At 45.0% G+C, this 21,659-nt stretch overlaps 1 protein-coding gene and 1 non-coding gene across 3 annotated transcripts in view; both read right to left on the bottom strand.

Annotated features, from left to right (window-relative positions):
- RUNX2 (RUNX family transcription factor 2) overlaps positions 1-21,659 on the bottom strand; it is a 348,854-nt gene that overhangs the window by 78,567 nt on the left and 248,628 nt on the right. The window lies entirely within an intron of this gene.
- TRNAW-CCA (transfer RNA tryptophan (anticodon CCA)) lies at positions 9,323-9,395 on the bottom strand. The gene has a single exon. It is a non-coding gene; the product is annotated as a tRNA-Trp (tRNA).

Genomic DNA, 21,659 nt, shown 5'->3' with positions numbered 1-21,659 from the left:
TGCTTCATCTCCATAACAATAAATACCTTCAATCACATGCTAGCTAGTACCAGGGCAGAGTGCTGAGTGCTTTCCGGGTATACTCTTCTGTAACATTCCGTGCCGAGATGAAGAAACAGGGGCCCAGGGAAATCAGGCAGCTTGCCTCACATCGCATAACCAGTAACCACATCATCCGCAGAGGACGATTGGAACTCAGGCCTGTCTGAAACCAAAGCCAGAGAAACCATCACATCACGCTGAGAATTTTGTAGGCTAGGGACCCAAGTCGTCAGTAAAGTCAGAGGTGGTGCTCAAAGAGCCCAACCATCTTTCACCAAATTCACCAGAATTCGGAGCCACTTGGTGGCTCCAGAGAGAAACAGTATAAGCTAGAGTTGGAAGCACCCACAGATTTTGGAATCAAACACTCACTCGACTATTCAAACCTCAACTTCCTCATCTGTAAACTAGGACAACAGTACCTACTTCATAGGGTTGTTGCAGAAATAAAGTAGTACAGCTCAGGGGAAATGTTTACTACAGGGTCAAGCGCCTAGTAAGAGCTCCATAATGTAGCCATTCTATTGTCAGTGGTATTATTATCAGAAATATAACAACCAGCAAACATTTTCTCACTCATTCAGTGAATATTTATAGAGGGTCCTACATCAGTCACTGAGATAGCATTAAAAAAAAAAAAAAAAAGCTCATTCTCTCCCCAGTTGGAAAGTCCACTCTGCAAAGCAAGTCACCATGGGAAGGCTACCTGCAAGTTGTGGATCATCAGAGAATGATGGCAGGTGTATTCAAGTTGTGACGGCTTGAAGTGGTCCCTTCCCTACAAGCATCTTTGGAGCCAGGCTTCAGGATGGCCTGTCACATGGAGGAGACATTGGGGAGAGAAAGAATTAAGCTTTACGGAGCACTTCCTGGGTGTCAGGCACAAGGCTGTTTGCTTTCCTGCAAGGCACTTTCTCCCTATAACTCAGGATGCAGGAAATGCTTGTCGGCAGGACCTGAAATGCTCTGGGTGTCATGAAGTCAGAGCATTAAATAACATTGACTCGCAGTACCAGAGAAGAAATAACACCCTGGTGACCAATCACTTTGATTCCCACTGTGTCTGCAGCCCAAACTAGCTGTGTGCTTTGAGCAAGTGATTTATTCTGTCTCAGCCTGAGTGCCTTTAGCTGGACAAGGGATGGAAATAATAGGACTAGCTGTCTCATAGGATGGTGAAATACGTGTAAAATGAGGCTGAACAAAAACAAATATATGTTAAAGCATAGATGTGGAATCTAAAAAAATGGCACAGATGACCTGCAAAGCAGAAGTAGAGACACAGATGTAGAAAACAAATATATGGATACCAAGCGGGAAAGGAGGGATGGGATGAATTGGGACTGGAATTGACATATATACACTGTATGCGTGAATGCTAAGTCACTTCAGTCATGTCAGACTCTGCAACTCTGTGGACTGTAGCCCTCCTGGATCCTCTGTCCCCAGGATTCTCCAGGCAAGAACACTGGTGTGAGTTGCGATGCCCCCTTCCAGGGGATCTTTCCAACCCAAGGATAGAACACACGTCTCTCCTGAATTGGCAGGCGTGTTCTTCACCACTAGCCCCAACCTGGGAAGCCCTATATATACACTACTATGTATAAAATAGGTAACTAATAACAACCTACTGTATAGCACAGGGAACTCGACTCAGTGCTCTGTGGTGACCTAAATGGGAAGGAGATCCAAAACAGAGGAGATAGAATATGGCTGATTCACTTTATAGAAACTAATACAGTAATGTGAAGCAAGTGAAAACTGAAGTCGCTCAGTCGTGTCCAACTCTTCGCAACTGCATGGACCGTAGTCTACCAGGCTCCTCTGTCCATGGGATTTTCCAGGCAAGAGTACTGGAGTGGGGTGCCATTTCCTTCTCCAGGGGATCTTCCTGACCCAGGGATCAAACCCAGGTCTCCTGCATTGCAGGCAGACGCTTTACCCTCTGAGCCACGAGGGAAGCCCAATGTGAAGCAACTATACTCCAATTTTTAAAAAAATCTACAAACAAAATAAAAGGGAGGAGAGGATCAGCAAGGGAGGGGGAGGGCTCAACAAACTTAATCCATTTCTGTTGTTTTCTGTCAATCTTCTTTAATGGACCAAATAGTGTCTTAGTCGTCTGTGCTGCTAAGTTTATCTGACCTCTAACAAAAAGAGAGCAAACCACAGGCTCAGAGTTCCACAGACAACAGTGCCTAGCAGGACTTCACAACCTCGCTGTTTTTTTTCATTGTGGTGTGTGTTATATGAAAGAAAGATTAACTTCTAATTGTATTGAGTGATACTGGTTTTTCACTTTTGCTAGTCACAGAAAGCTTCCTTTTAAAATAAACATCTTTTAATTTAAAAAGAAATCAACTTAAATGCAAATATTAAGGAAATAAAAGGACAGGTGTGTGCTAAGTCACTTGAGTCACATCTGACTCTTTGTGAGCCTATGAACTGTAGCCTGCCAGGCTCCTCTGTCCATGGGATTCTCCAGGCAAGAACACTAGAGTGGGTTGCCAGGCCCTCCTCCAGGAGATTTTCCCAACCCAGGGATTGAACTCACATCTCTTGAGTATTCTGCTTTGGCAGGCGGGTTTTTTACCACTAGCATGACCTGGGAAGGCCAAAAAGACAGATAGTAAGTGGATATGACCAACATCTTGACTGTGACATTTGAATGATGGAAGTTTGGGGTACAAGGATAGAGAAGCATCCATGTCACAACTTCCAATCTCCAGTTAGAGATGAGAGCCCAAAAGCTTAAGAGCCAGCAAGCCAAGCTGAAGCTTGAAGTGTGTATGTGTGTGGGGGGGTGGTATTCTGCCTCCCTTGGGCACCTACATGTGCCCCTCAGTATGCACTACCAACAGACATATGTCTTTGCTTTACAGATACCCATTTTCAGACCCCAGAGAGACCACTGCCCATCAGACATCCTCTTCTTCTAAGAGGTCATGTACCATGGCTGTGGTTTCTTTCCCTGGAGTTTCTTGCTAGGCTGGGGGATACAGCCTTGTCCCCTTGGAAGGATCAAGCTGGTTTTCAAGGCTTCTTAGAAGCACAAGTATAAGGTGGCTCTAGGTGGGGCCTACTTCTGCGCGTGGCTCACCCCGCCCCCAGGCTACCGGGTTCAACTATTAATACTTCCTTCCTTCGATGGCAATGGTGGCTGTGGCAAGAGCTGCTCCGATCCTACAGATGAGCATCTCGTAAAACAGGAGCGGCCAAAGCCACGTGAAGGATTGTGTCTACTGTGGCTCTTATTTCTGGTTCTCACTTTAGAGAAAGGGGGCCGCTGGGTAGACATCACCCGGTAAACAGTGTTCTTTGGCGAAGCTGTGATGGTGGGTCTTAGAAGCCAGTGAACTAGGGAGTCCAGGGGATGTGGGTTGAGAGAGATGAGAATCATAGTATTTGAGATGTCGGCGTCCCCCCAAACCACAGTTCCATAACTCTGCTTCACACACAAGGGGAGTGAGGCTGAGAGGTTACTGGACCTGCCCAAGGTCACACGCCTCCCAGTCAGAAAATTGCCACGTGTCCCTGTGGGCTTCTGAACCCAGTTTGACCCTGGGCCTCATTAAAAATTCTTGCCATGTCTTCTTTCTTCAATGGATAATTTAAAATAGAAATAATAATAAATATAACACCTCGTTGTATATGTGTAGCTCCGTTCTTCCAATAAATGGTGTTCTTTCAGCTTGCCCACCCGCGCTGCAGGGAGCGGAAGAGCTTCCACTGTGGACTCTGACACTGGTTATTGACTGAACCTCGCCTCCAGCCCACACACATACCCCTATCAAAGGTACAGCTCACAGGACAGGGCTCAAGTCCTGCAGGAAGATATGTGATTCACCACTTCAGGGTGGTGTTTTAAAAAAAAGCTCTCACACATCATATACATGAGAATTATATTTAGAAAGCTAATGTTGTAACAGCTTTTAAAATTACTTATTTTTCTCTTAGTTCTTTGACTCTCCAAGTAATGACAGGCCCTTTTGTGTTTTTAGTACTTGTTGTTGTACTAGCAGTAAAATAGCAGCGACTACCATCATTTGTTAAATGTAATAAATGTAAGAGTGATTATCATCATTTATTAAACTCCAACATTGGAGGCATTTATATCCAGTATCTTATATAATCCTCACAAAAATCTTAATGATGCAGGTATTATGCCACTTTTTGAATGAAACAAACTAAAGCTCAGAGAAGTAATCTGCCCAACACAAAAAAGGTAAATTCTTCTATTATTTTTTTTTTTAATTTGGCTGTACCACGTCTTAGTTTCAGCATGCACGCTCTTTTACTAGTAACCTGCAGGATCTTTAGTGGTGGCATATGAACTCTTAGTTGGGGCATGAGGGATCTAGTTCCCCAACCAGGGATCGAGCCCAGGCCACCAGCACTGGGAGCGTGGACTTTTAGTCACTGGACCACCAGGCAAGTCCCAAGTCTTCTATTTTTGACATTAAGGTCAACCAGATTTTTCAGAGAATTCCTAAGAGTACTAGGTAAAATATAAATTCTTTATTTTTAGTGCATGACAGATTTGGCTAGAAAGCGAAATACTCTGTGTTTCAGAAATGACCAGCAAGGCAAAATCCAACAGCATCAACGAGTGCTGGAGTCAGCATTTCCCACACTTCAGGAACAAATTCTAAAGCCCAAGCAGAGTGAAAGATCAGAACAGAGACCAAAAATATTGCAGGGAACGCTCTCAGTGAGTGAACCAGAGAAACCCAAATCCCACAGAACAGGAAGGTGGAGATCATGACCTCTTGGCCTCAGCTCTGAGTGGAGCAGAAAAAGAAAAAGATCCTCCTTCCCTATTTCTAATCACAGGCCTGGACTTCCATGAATTTGGGGCCTGAATATACACAACCATTGCGGGTGGAAGAAAACTGTGAAATGTTAGTTTCAACTGGTTCTAACTTGGTGATATCCTCAGGTACCTGACGGCAGCAAATTCCAGTTCTCACTGGAAGAAAAATGCTCTTAAATGGGGCCTCAATGAATCCTTACACATCAAGTTACAAGAAGAAGGAACTCTTTCTTTTAAAAAGTCACTAAACACACAAGGAAATAAGCCACACTAAGTGAGAGTCGGCTAGAGAAAGTCTACAATCAGATCTTCAGAGACCACAGATACTGGGACTAATCAAACACAGACTATAAAATTAGTATGCTGAACAGGTTCAGAAATACACAGAGACATTGATATAGCAAAGGAGAAAACAGACTATCGTAACTGGCCAGATTTGATAAAAGATCAGATAGAAATTCTAGAAATGAAAAATGTGATCAATAAAATATGGGAAATATGAAAGTGTGAGCATATTCTATAGGAAACAATAAAGACAATGAAGAAAGGCAATATTGAAAGAAATAATGCCTGAGAATGCTCCAGATTCAATGGAAAGTTGCCAGTGCATGGATTAAGAAAGCCCAGAGAATCCCGAGCAGGATAAATAAAAAGAAATCCATTCCTGGACATATCGCAGTGAACCTACACAACAGCAAAAACAAACAGAAGATTTTAAAGCAATCAGAGAGAAAAAGCTGATAATCTGGGAAAGAATGACATGTTGACAGCTGAATTCTCAAGAACAGCAGGGAAAATTAGATGCATTAATATCAACCAACTAGTATCCAGTAATCAACAACTTAGAATTCTGAACGAGGAAAGCTATTTTCCCAGAGCCTGGGGGAGGGGCAAAATTTTTTCAAAGTATCACAAACTGAAAGAATTTACCAGAACACTCTCATTGTAGGAACTTCTAAAGGACATACATTTTAGAAAGAAGGAAAATGATCCTAGAATGCGGGTCTAAAATGCAAACAGTTTAGTGAGCAAAGGAAAGGGTTGAAATGTGCTAAACCTAAATAAATATTGACGGTATAATGAGCAATAATGTAACATTTAAGGGTTTTTTTTAATTAAAAGAAAATTAAAATCCTAAGCAACCGCATGTAACATTTGGAAGAGAGCAATTAGAATTCAAGAGTTCTTTGCTTCTTTTACCTTTTGGAAAGAGCTTAACTATATTCATTTTCAACTTTATTATGTTAAATATACATATTGTATATTTATGTATTATGTAAAACATGTATCTATAAAGTTCACTAAAGCAAAGCACAGTAAAATGAGGTATGGCAATAAAAGGCGTTAAATTTATCAAATAAAAAAAAATAATAAATAAATAAATAAATAAAAAGAAACTAAAACCTCCACTTATACTTAGGTGAAAAAAAATATATACATATTGAAATATCTAGGGTAACCTAGACATTCTTTAACGTAGCATAAAAGAACTGGAAATGATTTTGGGGGTGAATGAAACCAATCCATTCAAAACAAGGAAGCAAAGGAGGGAAAAGAAAAAGGAATACAGGAAAAGCAGGATAAATATTACCAGAAAGTGCAGCATAAGATGGTAGAAATGAATACAAAGAATTCAGTTATTGCAAATGATTTAAATGGTTTAGACTCTAATTGAAAGACAAAGACTGTTAGAGACTGACATGGAGGAAGAAGTCGGTCCAAGTTGAGGAAGGGTAGAAATACAATTAAGAAGGTGATACAAGCAGCACCAGGTCACACAGTGACGTTAAAGCTTAGCGCGTGACCTTGATTCAACAGGGCTTGCTAGTGTGAAGCAGGGGGCAGGAGACTGTTGTTTTCATTATAAGATTTCTTCTATTGTTATTTACATAATTTTTGTTTTTATATGCATGAATTATATTGATAAATATTTTAAAGTTTAAAAAGACTAAAAGAAAGAATCTCAAAAGATCCATCCTTTGGTTTGATGATAGATGGAAAGATAGATGATAATAGATAGATATGAGGTATTTTCCTTGATACACCTCAATATTATTTGAATTTGGGACAGTGTTATTTTTGTGATTTAAAAAAAACTCAAAAATAGGTAATGGGATACTGTAGAATTTTGAGTCAGGGGCACTTGAGAATGAGATATTATTATTCAGGAAGCAGATCGCAAGATGGATTGAGAGGTCAGAAGACAAAACCTAGAGTCAGAGACACAAATTGCAACAACTAAAATGATTGTCTGGATCAATGAGATAAATGTGGGATGGAAGAGAAGGAAAAATCTGAAAGAAATGATGGTATTCATTGACTCTTCTTGTTTCTGCAGGTCAGGGGTAGTCAGAGCAATTGAGTTCCTGAAGATGAAGGAAGAGGCAAAAATGAATGAATGATGATGACAATGCTTGTTCTAGTCTGCCCTCGCAGGAGTCACTTCTACCCTAAGCCAGCGGCAGAAACTCTCTATTTGGACATTCTGGAGTGTTCGCAACAACCCCCAGTTATAATGTACCCTCCTGCTTGGTATCTTTCCTGGAAATAATCTGGCATAGCAGAGGACCAAACGCTACTGTAGCCCTCAGCACCTCCAAAATACAAGCCAAATCGATTATAATGGGGAAAAAAGATCCTCATTTGCTATTCTTCTAAAACCTCCCCTACTCCCAGTCCACAGCCCTGGAGGATCTGGAAGGATCTTGGAATTTCAGATACTTTATAAAAAAGGAGAGGGCAGTGCCTCAACCCTGCCATGGGTACTGACATAGGACGGGCAGGTCCATGCTCTGTGCCCTAAGCCAGGTTCTTCCTGGAGCCACCTTATCCAGTGATTGGACAGGAGACTAACCACCCAAAGGCAGGGAGCCAATTACCCGAAAGTACCTTTATCATGATTTTTGGTGCCTCCAGAACAGTATCCAAACTGGCCATTTCCCAGACCCTCTAGAACTTCACTGGTGTGAGCTGAGCAAGCCAGTGACTCTCTCTGAGCCCTGGTTTCCCCGCCTGTAAATAGGCATGGCAGTAACACATGTCTAAAAGTTTGTTATGAGGGTTAAATGAGTCAGTGACATAGAAATCATAGAAGGCTTGACCTAAGTACTAACTAGATACTTATTTTTTAATTATGTTTTTAAAGAGTCCTATTACTTTTAAAAATTTGTTTTAAAATTATTTTCAATTGAAGGATAATTGCTTTACAATGTACTGTTGATTTCTGCTGTACAACAATGTGAATCAGTCAGAAATACACATATATTCTCTCCCTTTTGAACCTCCCTTCCACCCCTCATCCTATTACTGTGAGTGATCACAGAGCACCGAGCTGAGCTCCCTGTGCTATACAGCTTCCCACTAGCTATCTGTTTTACACATGGTTGTATATATATATGTCAAAGCTACTCTCTCAATTTGTCCCACCCTCTCCTTCCCTCACTATGTTCACAAATCTGTTCTCTACATCTGTGTCTCTATTTCTGTCCTGCAAATAGGTTTATGTATACCATTTTTCTACATTCCATATATATGCATTAATATACAGTATTTTTCTCTTTCAGACTTATTTCACTCTGTTTAACAGGGAGAGCCCTTCTATTTCTGAAGACGTGCCAGTAGAAATATAAAGGCAAGAAGAGACAGGAAAAATAGAGAAAGGGTAAAACCAATAGAACTGAATAACAGAAACGAAAGAGATGGGAGTCTTTCATAATAACGCCTCGGTTATTATGGAAAGTGTGTTATCAGTGATCAAAATAAAGATGTCAGGAGGGGAAGTCTTGTCTCTGCAATGAGATCATAGGATGTTTGAGACAGGAAACTGTGCTTCTTCATCACAGTATTGAGCACAATTTGAACACTATTTTAGTTCTAAAAAACTCAAAGTATCTGTTGAGTAAATAAAGAATAAGGGAGTGAATGAATGAGAAGGAAAAGGCTGTAGAGGGAGGGAAGGAAAGAGAACAAATTGTAACACAAGGCAAGTGCCCTCTCCTAAGGCTGAGATAGCAGCTGTCTCATGCCGAGGAGGGAGACGGCAATGGCACCCCAATCCAGTACTCTTGCCTGGAAAATCCCATGGATGGAGGAGCCTGGTGGGCTGCAGTCCATGGGGTTGCTAAGAGTCAGACACGACTGAGTGACTTCACTTTCACTTTTCACTTTCATGCATTGGAGAAGGAAATGGCAACCCACTCCAGTGTTCTTGCCTGGAGAATCCCAGGGACGGGGGAGCCTAGCAGGCTGCCATCTGTGGAGTCACACAGAGCCTGACACGACTGAAGCGACTTAGCAGCAGCGGCAGCATGCCAAGGAGGGTGCTGCCATGTTATCTATTCCAAAACGAGATGGGATTCTGAACCTTGAGGTCATTTGGTCCTGATTTTTTAATTAATTAATTAATTTGGCTGTACCAAGTCTTAGTTGTGGCATACAGGATCTTCAGTTGCAGCATGTGGGATCTAGTTCCCTAACCAGGGATCGAACCTGGGCCCCCTGCATTGGGAGCATGGAGTCTTAGCCACTGGACCACCAGGGAAGTCCTCCGTTTGGACATTATTATGCAGAATCTTTTCCAAGAAGCTAGCACTGGCCCTGAGCATTGTTCCCTCCTCCCTCATAGCATCTCCAGAGGTCTGAGCCCTAAGAAATGACCCAAGGGTGCAGTCCAAGAAACATGGTCATCACTGGCCTTGCTGGTCACAGGTACAGAGGCAGGGGCTAGCCTGAAGCTTAGAGCTAGCCCACCGTGCTGCTCCAGACCTGGCTCCCACCACAAAACCAGTCTTCCCGAGAGGGATCAGCCGCCGCCATCCTGGCTGGTAAGTAAAGTGGTTTCAGACCACCTTGTGCATGTAGTCAGAACACGGAAGGAGATATTTCTTTTCCCTGCAGACAGCTTGTTCTTCTGATAAACTACAGTCTGATTTTATTAATGCCAATGCTGGAGTGTATTTTCTCATGATTAAGCATCTTTTCCTCCCGCCTCTTTAGACTTTTGCTATAAATAGGAGCTTCTTTGTTCTGTCTCCTCTGGGCAATAATTGGAAACATAAAATTGGGGAGGAGGGGTAGCAGAGACACCCTCATGTCTTTCCGAATCTCTTGATTGTTTCTCCACGAGCAGGCAGTCGTGCAAACAAACGGGCAGCTTTGTTTGTGTTTTCTCCGAAGTCACAATTTCTTCCACTAAATGTTTACACATTCCAGCATCTTGAGGACTTGAGGACCAAGATTGATGGCATTTTAATATTCGTTTGAACATGTGCACTTAATGTGCTTGGTTAATTAGGGTAATTAGTAGTCTTTTCATTCCAAGGCCGTTGTTGAAATTAAATTGGGGCTGTTACTTCTTTTAGCGAACTAACTGAAGAAGAATTTTTATTTTGAAAATGAATCAGGACTGGCAGACATGAATTTCAGTTCTGCAACAGAGGAGGAATGGACAAGGGGCTGGGGTCTGGGGGTCTTTGAGGGAGAGTTCCCAGGCTCACTTAGGCCCTCCAGACTCCCATCTATCAGGAATTACAATTCCCAGGGTGATATGACTCTGCACCCAAACCAGGACACTTTTGAGAATGAAATGGGGCCCCATTGCTGATTTCAACAGGACCACAGCCCTAAACAGTACTGGGTAAACCAGGACTATGGTCCCCCTACCCCACATGTGTATAGCTCATTACACAGGACATTCACTATTTGACCTCATCTGCTCTCACTGGGAGGGAGGCGTTGTTCCCATTTAACAGGTGAAACAACTGAGGCTGCAAAGCTTCCCCGGCAGTGGAAGAAACCATGCTCAACTGAGCTCTTCCTCAGAGCCGTATTCTTCGTCCACCACTTTGACCCACATTCCTTTCGGTCAGTCAGGAGTGGCCACCACGCGGGTGGGGTGAGTGGTACATGTGAACGTGTGTGGCAGAACAGGAAGATGGACGGGAAGGTGGTGGAAAGAAGAGCCGCATTAAGGAGCTGGCAGGAGGCTCCGGCCAGGAAGACTGGTGGACGGCAGGCTGGGTTTCTGAAAGAGGCTGACTTTCTCCAGGAGCCTCAGAGATGGCTGCTCTGAGGTTCCAGCCCCACATCCCACCCCTCGGACATGGATGTGGTCAGACGAACTCCAGGGCTCCTGTGTGGCCAAGGGAGCTCTAAAGCAATGGCTGTTGTGTAAGAATTTTCCAGGAGATAATATTTGGCCACCTCCTGGCCAAGAGGGCTGGCCACATGCAGCTGTGGGCTGTTGCAGGGGCTGTATGTCACCCTCCTCGGTGACTCATCAGACAGGCAGCGCTGCTTCTGTCATGTCACCGTGTTTTTCTCCACCTCCTGTCTCTCCTGCTGCCCTCATCTTTCCCACTTGGCGAATGCAAACATCCTCTGCTCAGCTTAACTAATTCCCTCTGATATCAGTGTTTCTATCTTTACAATTTGGCGTCCCTGTGAAGTTTCCCTTTGTACATTTCCCCGTTCCTGTATTCCCATCATTCAGGTATCATCACTCAATAAGCATTCGACAGCAGTAATGCTTTGCATATGGAAAGAATTGGTTTTTTATTGATGGCAAATGTTGTGATGAACTTTCATGCCCACTTGGAGCCAGAGGAGCTTTTTATTGGGTGAACCGCACTAAGATGTGATTCCAAGAAATGTCTTTGGAGTGTGGACTGAGATGTACTTTTGGGAACGAGTCTTGTGGCCGGGGATGGGGGAGGGAGGGCAGCCTTTTCCTTTATTAAACTCTCATCAATCAAAATGTATAACAACAACATTATTAATAACCCCATAGTTGCATTGTGCTTGGTATTTTTTTCAAACACTTCCTTGGAATATTATTACTTCCATATTACAAGTTAAGCAACATTGTAACAGGATTGACTGGTCCAGTGAGCAAGGAGTTAGCTGATAAGCAGGTCCATGTCCCATGAGAAAGATACTTTTTAGCAGGTGTGAAAATCCATCTTTGGGCACCTCTGAAGATCAGAAACCAGTGCAGATGGTGACTGCAGCCATGAAATTAAAAGACACTTACTCCTTGGAAGGAAAGTTATGACCAACCTAGATAGCATATTAAAAAACAGAGACATTACTTTGCCAACAAAGGTCCGTCTAGTCAAGGCTATGGTTTTTCCAGTGGTCATGTATGGATGGGAGAAGGCAATGGCAACCCACTCCAGGACTCTTGCCTGGAGAATCCCATGGACGGAGGGGCCTGGTGGGCTGCAGTCCATGGGGTCGCACAGAGTCGGACACGACTGAAGCGACTTAGCTGCAGCAGCAGCATGTATGGATGTGAGTTTGACTGTGAAGAAAGCTGAGCACCGAAGAGTTGATGCTTTGAACTGTGGTGTTGCAGAAGACTCTTGAGAGTCCCTTGGACTGCAAGGAGATCCAACCAGTCCATTCTGAAGGAGATCAGCCCTGGGATTCCTTTGGAAGGAATGATGCTAAAGCTGAAACTCCAGTACTTTGGCCACCTCATGCGAAGAGTTGACTCATTGGAAAAGACTCTGATGCTGGGAGGAATTGGGGGCAGCAGGAGAAGGGGACGACAGAGGATGAGATGGCTGGATGGCATCACTGACTCAATGGACGTGGGTCTGAGTGAACTCCGGGAGTTGGTGATGGACAGGGAGGCCTGGTGTGCTGTGATTCATGGGGTCGCAAAGATTCGGACACGACTGAGCAACTGAACTGAACTGAAGATCAGAAGGCAATGGCACCCCACTCCAGTACTCTTGCCTGGAAAATCCCATGGATAGAGGAGCCTGGTGGGCTGCAGTCCATGGGGTCGAGAAGAGTCGGATACGACTGAGCGACTTCACTTTCACTTTTCACTTTCATACATTGGAGAAGGAAATGGCAACCCACTCCACTGTTCTTGCCTGGAGAATCCCAGGGACGGGAGAGCCTGGTGGGCTACCGTCTATGGGGTCGCACAGAGTCGGACACGACTGAAGTGACTTAGCAGCAGCAGCAGTAGCAGAAGATCAGAAGTCCCTTCCAAGTTAAACTCTTCCCAAGATCCCCTTTGCCCCATCAAAATATAAGATGAAGGCCACCAGGCTCAGGCATAGTGCTTATCTCAAGGCTTCCTTTGATGCAGTTTAGCATCCCGACACCTAACCCAGATGCAGTGGGAAACCAAGGCTTAATTAGCAACACATGCCAACGGCATATGGTGTGGTCAACAGAATATGAATGTCATGTACTGTTCCCAAACCAGCGCCATTCTCCATTGGGACTAACAAGAGAATGGTAAGCACTAGATGATGATGGTGGAGATACTGGTGTACTCCATCCACACTAGCCAGTTGTCCGATTTGAATGCCAACCCACCACTGCACTCCTCAAAAGCCATCCTTAGCACTGGCCTTGGTTAAATAAGGGAATGAAGGGGCTCTATAGGAACTTGGAAGCCATCTGGGGCTACCACTATCACCATTTTATTAATAAGGAAGCTATTGATAAAGCCTAAAGATTGAGGAGGAATTTGCCATAGTTGGCAGGGCAAGCCAGGGCAGAGTGGTACCAAGGACCCTAATGGAGAATGTGGCTCTTAACTCAGCCTCCCATATAGAAACAGAGACTCTCCTGACTCACCCTTCCTGACTTTTCTTCTCCTTTCTTAGCCCCTTGGCTCCCCACTGTTACTGGTCTGCAGTTGGACTCACCAGTTTATCTGAGTTAAGAAGAGGGTATCCTTCTACATGTATGGTTTCCCCATGCCCCATCCCCCCATCCTGCATCATTTCCACATCTTTCATTATAAGAGAGCAAAACTCCCTGATCGGCAGGTTGTACTAGAAGCACTTGGAGGTGGTGTGAAGCAGCAAGATGATGTAACTCAACGGGTGCATGGTTGGCATCCAGCTGCCATGCCTGGAGGGGTGCCCTTGGGGATCTGTCCTAAGAGCTGTTCCCAGACAGGACAGATCACTCAGGAATGCTCTGAGAGGAAAGGTGCTTTTGTTTCTAGCACCTGGTTCCATTATTCATGGGTGTCCCTCAGCAGGTCCTCAGCCTCGCTGCTTGTCTTACTGAATGGCTCATAATGGAATATCCGGACTCCACGGGGCTCAGATCTTGTGTCCTTTCAGACCTAACCCTCCCGGGCTCGTGCTTCAAGGGATGTTTTCCTGACTACCCTCTTGGCTTTCTCTAGTTCTTCATCTGCTCTTTCTGTTTTGCTTGGCTTATGAAATGTCATTTTTCATTCTAAGCCAACAAGCTGCTCCTACGGCAAGTCTGTTTCGGTCTCAGAGCACTGAGGAGGGGGCCCAAATCACAGTTGGCTTCTCTAGACTCCAAGGTTGCAGGAAATTCCATCCAGTGCATCCCAGCTGGTACATCCAGTATCCTACTGCATACGTGCCATATGTAGGGCTCTCCATTCACATTTTGCTTGGAAAGCAAAGCAATTTATGGGGACTTTTCCTCCTCAGTTTCCTCTCAGAAACTAACCATCTAATGGTGCTACTGTCACCAAGTTAAGGGGGAAACAAGGCCACCACGCAGAGCAGCGGTGACCAACGAGACCCCGACTTCACGCCTGTTATGGTCTCTCTGCCCAGTTCCAGCTCATCCTCTGCCCTCATAGCATCTATCGGCCTTCCTCAATCCACCTTTTCCAGTCTTTTTCCTCTTGGGTTCCTGGTTGAGGGTAACTTAGCGGTTGCTTCCTCAGATACCCATGGCTGTTGCTCTTTACATTGAGGTTATCAAGAATGAAGCACCGATTCTGGGCCAAACACCATGCTGGACACGTTGCATACCTTGTGGACATTATCTCCCGAAATCTGCACCATGATCTTACACAGGACATATGGGAACTGAACTCAAAGAGGGTAACTATTACCCAAAGTCCAGGCAAGATTTAAATCATAGCTTCCTGGGACCACCCTGGTGGTCCAGTGCTTAAGAATCTCCTTGCCAATGGTTTGAACCCTGGTCTGGGAACTAAGATCCCACGTGCCTCAGGACAAAAAAGCCCATGTGCCACAACTACTGAGCCCATGCTTTAGGGCCCAGTAAAGTAAATGCTCTGCAACAAGAGAAGCTATCACAAGGAGAAGCCCACGTGCTACCACTAGAGAGTAGCCCCCGCTCGCCACAGCTAAAGAAAGCCCACGTGTAGCAGGGAAGACCTTCATATTTAGCTAATTCTCATCAGATTGCTGAAGGTGACAACCAGGACTCTCCTTTCAGGAACACAGACCTAGTGACTGTGTATAATGGCGACCTGCACACACATTCCAGTGAACAGACACCACATGGGGTGGCGGCACCAAACCTGAAACAGTGAGCCCTCCAACTTTAGCAACGTAACCCCAAGGCACAAGCCATTCCCAGATGTCACTTAGAAGCTGCATCTGTGGTTTCTACGTGTGCTCAAACATGATAAGTCCAAGACTTCCAGAGATCCCTAAAGAAAAGTTTCCCAAGCATTTTTGCAGAGGCAGAAAGAAAAAGTGCCCTGAGCCAATTCTCACCAGCCCCTGAGAACGAGCTGTGCCCATCACTTCTCAGTTCTGGCTATGGTGACATCACACTGGTGTTTGAACTTGGCCAGAGAGGAAGTATTTACACCACAGAAATTGGCAAACTACACATAAGGGCTTTTGCTTTTGCTCTGGGCAAGACAGTGATGAAACTTACCATCTTTTAAAAGGACAGGTAGAATAATAAGAAACAATGGAGTAGCCAGTTTACCTATGGCAGGCTTTGAAGGGCTCCCACAAACCCCCACCTGCTCAAGACTCATTTGCCAGGTTGTCCCTCCACCAACAAGGGCCACACTTCCAGCCTGGGTCACTTCTCAGGACCAGACTGCAGAGTCAAGGGCTCTCCTGGAAGTCCTGGTCACTGTGCCCACCTAGGATCCCACTGTAGTCCAGACTTTACCCCCTGCTCTGGTGGGCTGCAGTCCATGGGGTTGCTAAGAGTCGGACACGACTGAGCGACTTCACTTCACTTTCACTGCCCTCAAATACAGCGGCCAGCACCCCTTTTACCCCAGGAGGAAACCGCCACTGGGAAGCACAGGCATGACTGGCAAGGACCCAAGAGGACCACAGGTCCATGCTGAGGAGGACAGTGTCTAAGTCTGAAGCCTTCTTACTCTCCAGATTCCTGGTTGTGGGAAGGAGCTACAGGAATACTTGGGAAAAGGAAGAAATGATGTTGCAGAGGCAGGAAGCTGGGTTAAAACTGCAGACTGTGAAGTTCCTGCGTTTGGGCATTTCCCTTTTTACCCTCCAAGTTCTGGAAAAGAACTGTCCTTAAAAAAAAAAAAAAATGACTGGAGTGATATTTATTTTTTCAGTTAGTTTTTTGGCCATACTGCACGGCATGTGGGATGCTAGTTCCCTGACCAGGGATTGAACCTATGACCCCTGAAGTGGAAGTGCTGAGCAGTGGGCCACCAGAGAAGTCCCAAGAACTGCTCTGATTTGAGAACATTCAGGCAGGTGTGCCGTGGACCCTCCTCCTTCCTGAGAAGGACCCCAAGTGCCCCCGCACTTGGCTCCACATTTTAGATGAAGCCTCTGAAGGAAAGAACAGCAGAAGGGAGTCAGAAAGGAGAATGGAGGAGAGGAAACAGAGGATAGAAGTAAAGCCAGAGGCAGAGGAGGAGCGTCAGAGGCAGCACTTTTGCACTGGAAACCAGAACAGGAAAGAGGAGAGGGTGGGGCCTGGAGAGGATGCGGACGCAGGCCAATGTCACCATCTTACTTGTTCCTTCCACAAGGCCTTTCTCAGGACAAATCCATTCTGTAGCCAGCAGCTGCATGAACCATCCTACAATACTACTAGGTCAAAATTTTCAATGGCTTCTTGTGGCCCCAAATCACTAGCTTTGCACCTAAAGTCTCCATTATCTGGTCCCAATCTGCCTTCTCAAACTCATCTCCCACTGAGCTGTTTATAGAGGATTATTCTAAATTATAATCTTCCTTGCTTGCTCCTTGGAAGAAAAGCTATGACCAACGTAGAAAGCATATTAAAAAGAAGAGACATTACCTTGTTGATAAAGGTCCATCTAGTCAAGGCAATGGCACCCCACTCCAGTACTCTTGCCTGGAAAATTCCATGGACAGAGGAGCCTGGTAGGCTGCAGTCCATGGGGTCGCTAAGAGTCGGACACGACTGAGCGACTTCACTTTCACTTTTCACTTGCATGCATTGGAGAAGGAAATGGCAACCCACTCCAGAGTTCTTGCCTGGAGAATCCCAGGGACGGCGGAGCCTGGTGGGCTGCCGTCTATGGGGTCGCACAGAGTCGGACACGATTGAAGCGACTTAGCAGCAGCAGTAGCAGTCAAAGCTATAGTTTTTCCAGTGGTCATGTATGATGTGAGAGTTTAACTGTGAAGAAAACTAAGCACCAAAGAACTGATGCTTTTGAACTGTGTTGGAGAAGACCCTTCACAGTCCCCTGGACTGCAAGGAGATCAAACCAGTCCATTCTAAATAAAATCAGTCCTGAATATTCATTGGAAGGTCTGATGATGAAGCTGAAACTCCAATACTTTGGCCACCTGATGCAAAGAACTGACTCCTTAGAAAAGACCTTGATGCTGGGAAAGATTGAAGGCAGGAGGAGAAGGGGATGACAGATGAGATGGTTGGATGACATCACTAACTCAATGGACATGAGTTTGATCAAGCTCCAGGAGTTGGTGACGGACAGGGAAGCCTGGCATGCAGTCGATGGGGTCACAAACAGTCAGACATGACTGAGGACTGAACTGAACTGAGCTGATTCTAAATGAGAAGAGACAAGAGGCATAGACACTAATGCAAAATGTCATCCTTGACTGAGTCCTAGAGTTTTTCTTAGGTAGCTGTAAATCATTGGGACAATTTGAGAAATTTAATGGCTCACTATTTGTAATATAGTAACATATTTAAATAATATATCTTAATATTTAAATGATCATATATCATATGATACAATAGGTCAAAGTCTCATGGGTACGATCATTGTATTTTGGAAAACACAATGAAATGTTTAGGTGTGAAGTATCATGATATCTGCAACTTGACTTTAAAATGACTGAGAGAAAAACAGAGGGAGTAAATATGGTGAAATATGAATTGATTAACAAACTAAGTGAAGAGTATTTATTGTAAAATTCTCTTAATGTTTCTAAAGATTGGAAAATGTTCAAAATTAAAAGTTGGTTTGAAAAGAAAATACCAAAGCCTAAAGTAGCTTGTGGCCTCTATCCGCCATCACTACCAGCTCCTCCGGTCCAAAGTCCATCGCAGCCTAGGACTGGGGTCCATGAACTGGTCCTGGCTCCATCTCTTCCACCTCGCAGTTCTCTTACCACTCTCGATGCTCATAAGCCTTCTCACTGTTTCTAGAGCCAAGCGTGGGTATTATAACTAGAGAAGCAGACAATACACAAATTATCTGATAAAGATCGACTTGTGTGAGTGCAAGAAGAAAAACAACGCGTATGCCTGCCTCAGGGCCTTTGCACTTATGGCTCCTGTTGCTTGAAACAGTTTCCCCTGGGGTTAGAGCTTAGTCACTCACTTTCTTCGGGATTCTATTCAAGTATGACCTCTTCAGAACGATCAGTCCTGGCAATCCTATGTGCAACAAATCCTCACTTACCTCATTATTCTCTATCCCCTTTCTTTGTTTCTTGTTTATGCAAAACACTTAGCACAACTTGACATTATGTTATTTATTTTATTATTCATTTACTGTTTATCTGCCTTTGTCATTATCTGCAGTGTCTAGAACAGCAGATGACACATATTTTAAACTATATAAAGAAACAAGTGGATAACTGAATTGTTTATATATTAATTTGACACATAACTATGCCTGACTGGGCTTCCCAGGTGGTAAGGAACTTGTCTGCCAAGGCAGGAGATGTAAGAAATGGGGGTTAGATCCTTGGGTCAGGAAGATCCCCTAGAGGAGGGCATGGCAACCCACTCTGGTATTTCTGCCTGGAGAATCCCATGGACCAAGGAGCCTGGAGGGCTACAGTCCATAGCATCACAAAGAGTCAGACACGACTGAAGCAACTTATCATGAACGCATACCTGACTGCCTATTGCTGTTTACCTTGTCCAAGTATCTTCCATCACACTTAGTTTTGGAAAGTTACCTTTTTGTTAATTGATTCTTTCTGTTTGTTTGTTTCCCAGTTGTCTCAGTGATAGTCAGAGCTTCCCAGGTGACTCGGTGGTAAAGAATCTGCCTGCGATGCAGGAGACACAGATTTGATCCCTGGGTGTAGAAGATCTCCTGGAGAAGGAAATGGCAACCCACTCCAGTATTCTTGCCTGGGAAATCCCATGGACAGGGGAGCCTGGTGGGCTACCGTGCGTAAGGTCACAAAAGAGTTGGACACAACTTCTCAATTACACAATAACAGTTTTTCATGGGCTTCAGTCTTTTAACTGAAATAAAATAAAATAGAAACCATAAAGCCCACTTCATAGGCATAAACTGGATTCATAGAGTAAATGAAACAGATGAATGACATACAGTGCCTAACAGCGCCCTGTACAAAGCAGGCTGTGAGCTTGTCAACTGTCCCTTCACTCCAGGTACGGAAGGAGATGGGAATGGCACATCAGGTGTCTTGTCCTGGACCACACGGCTGCTGGGCTGCCTGGCCATGAGTGGGGCACCCCCCTAGCTGCATCCACCTCAAGGTCACCTGCCTGGCACACACCCAGCCTCCCTTCCTCCCTCCATTCAGATCTCCTGAATGCCCTGACCTCACCCAGCACTTCACTCTGAAGATCTCTGAGGGCTTCAAAGACTCCTCTTCAGATTCAATACAGAGGATGTTCCTTCTGGGTATGTACACAGGTGGGGGCAAGGCTAGAGGGTGGGGCCCAACCATCCCTCAAAATGAAGCCACAACTCCCTCTGCTCTGCTTTTAAGAAGATTTTCCTGCACTACTATTTCCTCTGGGGCTTCCCTGATGGCTCAGAGGGTAAAGCATCTGCCTGCAATGTGGGAGACCCGGGTTCTATTCCTGGATTGGGAAGATCCCCTGGACAACCCACTCTAGTACGCTTGCAAGGAAAATCCCATGGACGGAGGAGCCTGTTAGGCTACAGTCCATAGGGTCACAGACACGACTGAGTGAATTCACTTTCACTTTCACTATTTCCTCTGCTGTCAGTGGAAAAAACACAAAGTCCAGTTCATCACCACATAGGCTCTGGGGTGAGGGCTTGGGCCTGGAACGGTCTTACTCTCTAAAAAGCAACAGGTGGTGGCCCTGCTTCTCACGGGTGGAGAATGAAAATGTCCAGTCAACTGCTTAAAAGCCATGCTTTCCCCCAAGATTACCCAAGGTAGTCCCATTTTTACTTATTCTGTCTCTGTAATCTTTTAAAATGCCCCAGAGACCAGGTGTCCAAGTCTCATCTCTTTAAGATTGCCTTTCTTCCCTAAAACAGCACCAAAATCCTTTGTTAGCTGGTGAGCTCTCATTATTCAGAAAGCAGGATCACCGTTTGTCCATTATGGTTTAAACTCCCTGGGTACCGGGTCTTCGATGCACCTCCCTTGAGAGACAGGGTCCCCTCTCCTGGAATCTGGGTGGACTTGGGACTGCGTGGACCAATGGGTACAGAGAAAGTGACACCATGTGATTCTGAGGCCCCAGCATTAAAGGCCGTGCAGCGCCCCAATCCCAGGTTGACTGGACACTTGTTCTCAGGGCCAAGCAAGAACAAGAGAAGTCCAACGACCCTGAGGCCCCCACACCCAGAGGGGGTCCTGGCTCAGACAACCCTTCATCCAGCCCAATCTAGGCACCAACAAGTGAATGAAGATATCCCTCAGTCTTTCAATCTTCCCAGCTGAGGCCACTTACGTACCATGGAGACAAGCCTATTCTAATTTCTGATCCATGTCATTAAATATCAACCTCCTGTGCCACCATATTTTGGGGTGATTTATTGTTCAGTACCCTTGCCTGGAAAATCCCATGGACGGAGGAGCCTGGAAGGCTGCAGTCCATGGGCCGGCTAAGAGTCGAACACAACTGAGCGACTTCACTTCCACTTTTCACTTTCATGCATTGGCAAAGGAAATGGCAACCCACTCCAGAGTTCTTGCCTGGAGAATCCCAGGGACGGGGGAGCCTGGTGGGCTGCCGTCTATGGGGTCGCACAGAGTTGGACACGACTGAAGCGACTTAGCAGCAGCAGCAGCAGCATTGTTCAGTAACAGATGATGAGGCCCAAGTAGCATGTCTCTAAACCTGGGATTCTGCAAAACTTAATTATACAGACTGAATGCCCTAACTCAGGAGGGGATGGGGAAGGGGTGGGGGTGGGGGGTGGCTACGAAACAAGTCCACTAGGAGTTGTTGATGGAAGAAGAGGCAAAGTTGGACCCACATAAGAGTTGTCTGGAGTAGAATTAGCAGGAGAGGAGAGACAGACAAAAAGAGACATCTTTTTTACTTTATTGTAATTCTGGGCTGATCTTGCAAATATTTTTTTTTAATAAAAAGAAATTGATAGAGAAACAAAGACTAATGTGATTTCAATAGATGGCTTTATTCAAAGATTTTCGTGTTGCCTGGAAAGAAAGTGAAAGTGAAAGTCACTCAGTCATGTCCTACTTTTGGCAACCCCATGGACTATACACAGTCCATGGAATTCTCCAGGCCAGAATACTGGAGTGGGTAGCCTATCCCTTCTCCAGAGGATCGTCCGGACCCAGGTATCAAACTGGGGTGTCCTGCATTGCAGGTGGATTCTTTACCAACTGAGCAATCAGCGAAGCCGTCGCATGGGACTCTGCTC

This window comes from Bos javanicus, chromosome 23 (genome assembly GCF_032452875.1).
Source record: "Bos javanicus breed banteng chromosome 23, ARS-OSU_banteng_1.0, whole genome shotgun sequence".
NCBI lineage: Eukaryota > Metazoa > Chordata > Mammalia > Artiodactyla > Bovidae > Bos > Bos javanicus.
Note: the sequence above shows the minus strand (reverse complement) of the source record. Positions and strands in the feature narration are given on the sequence as shown.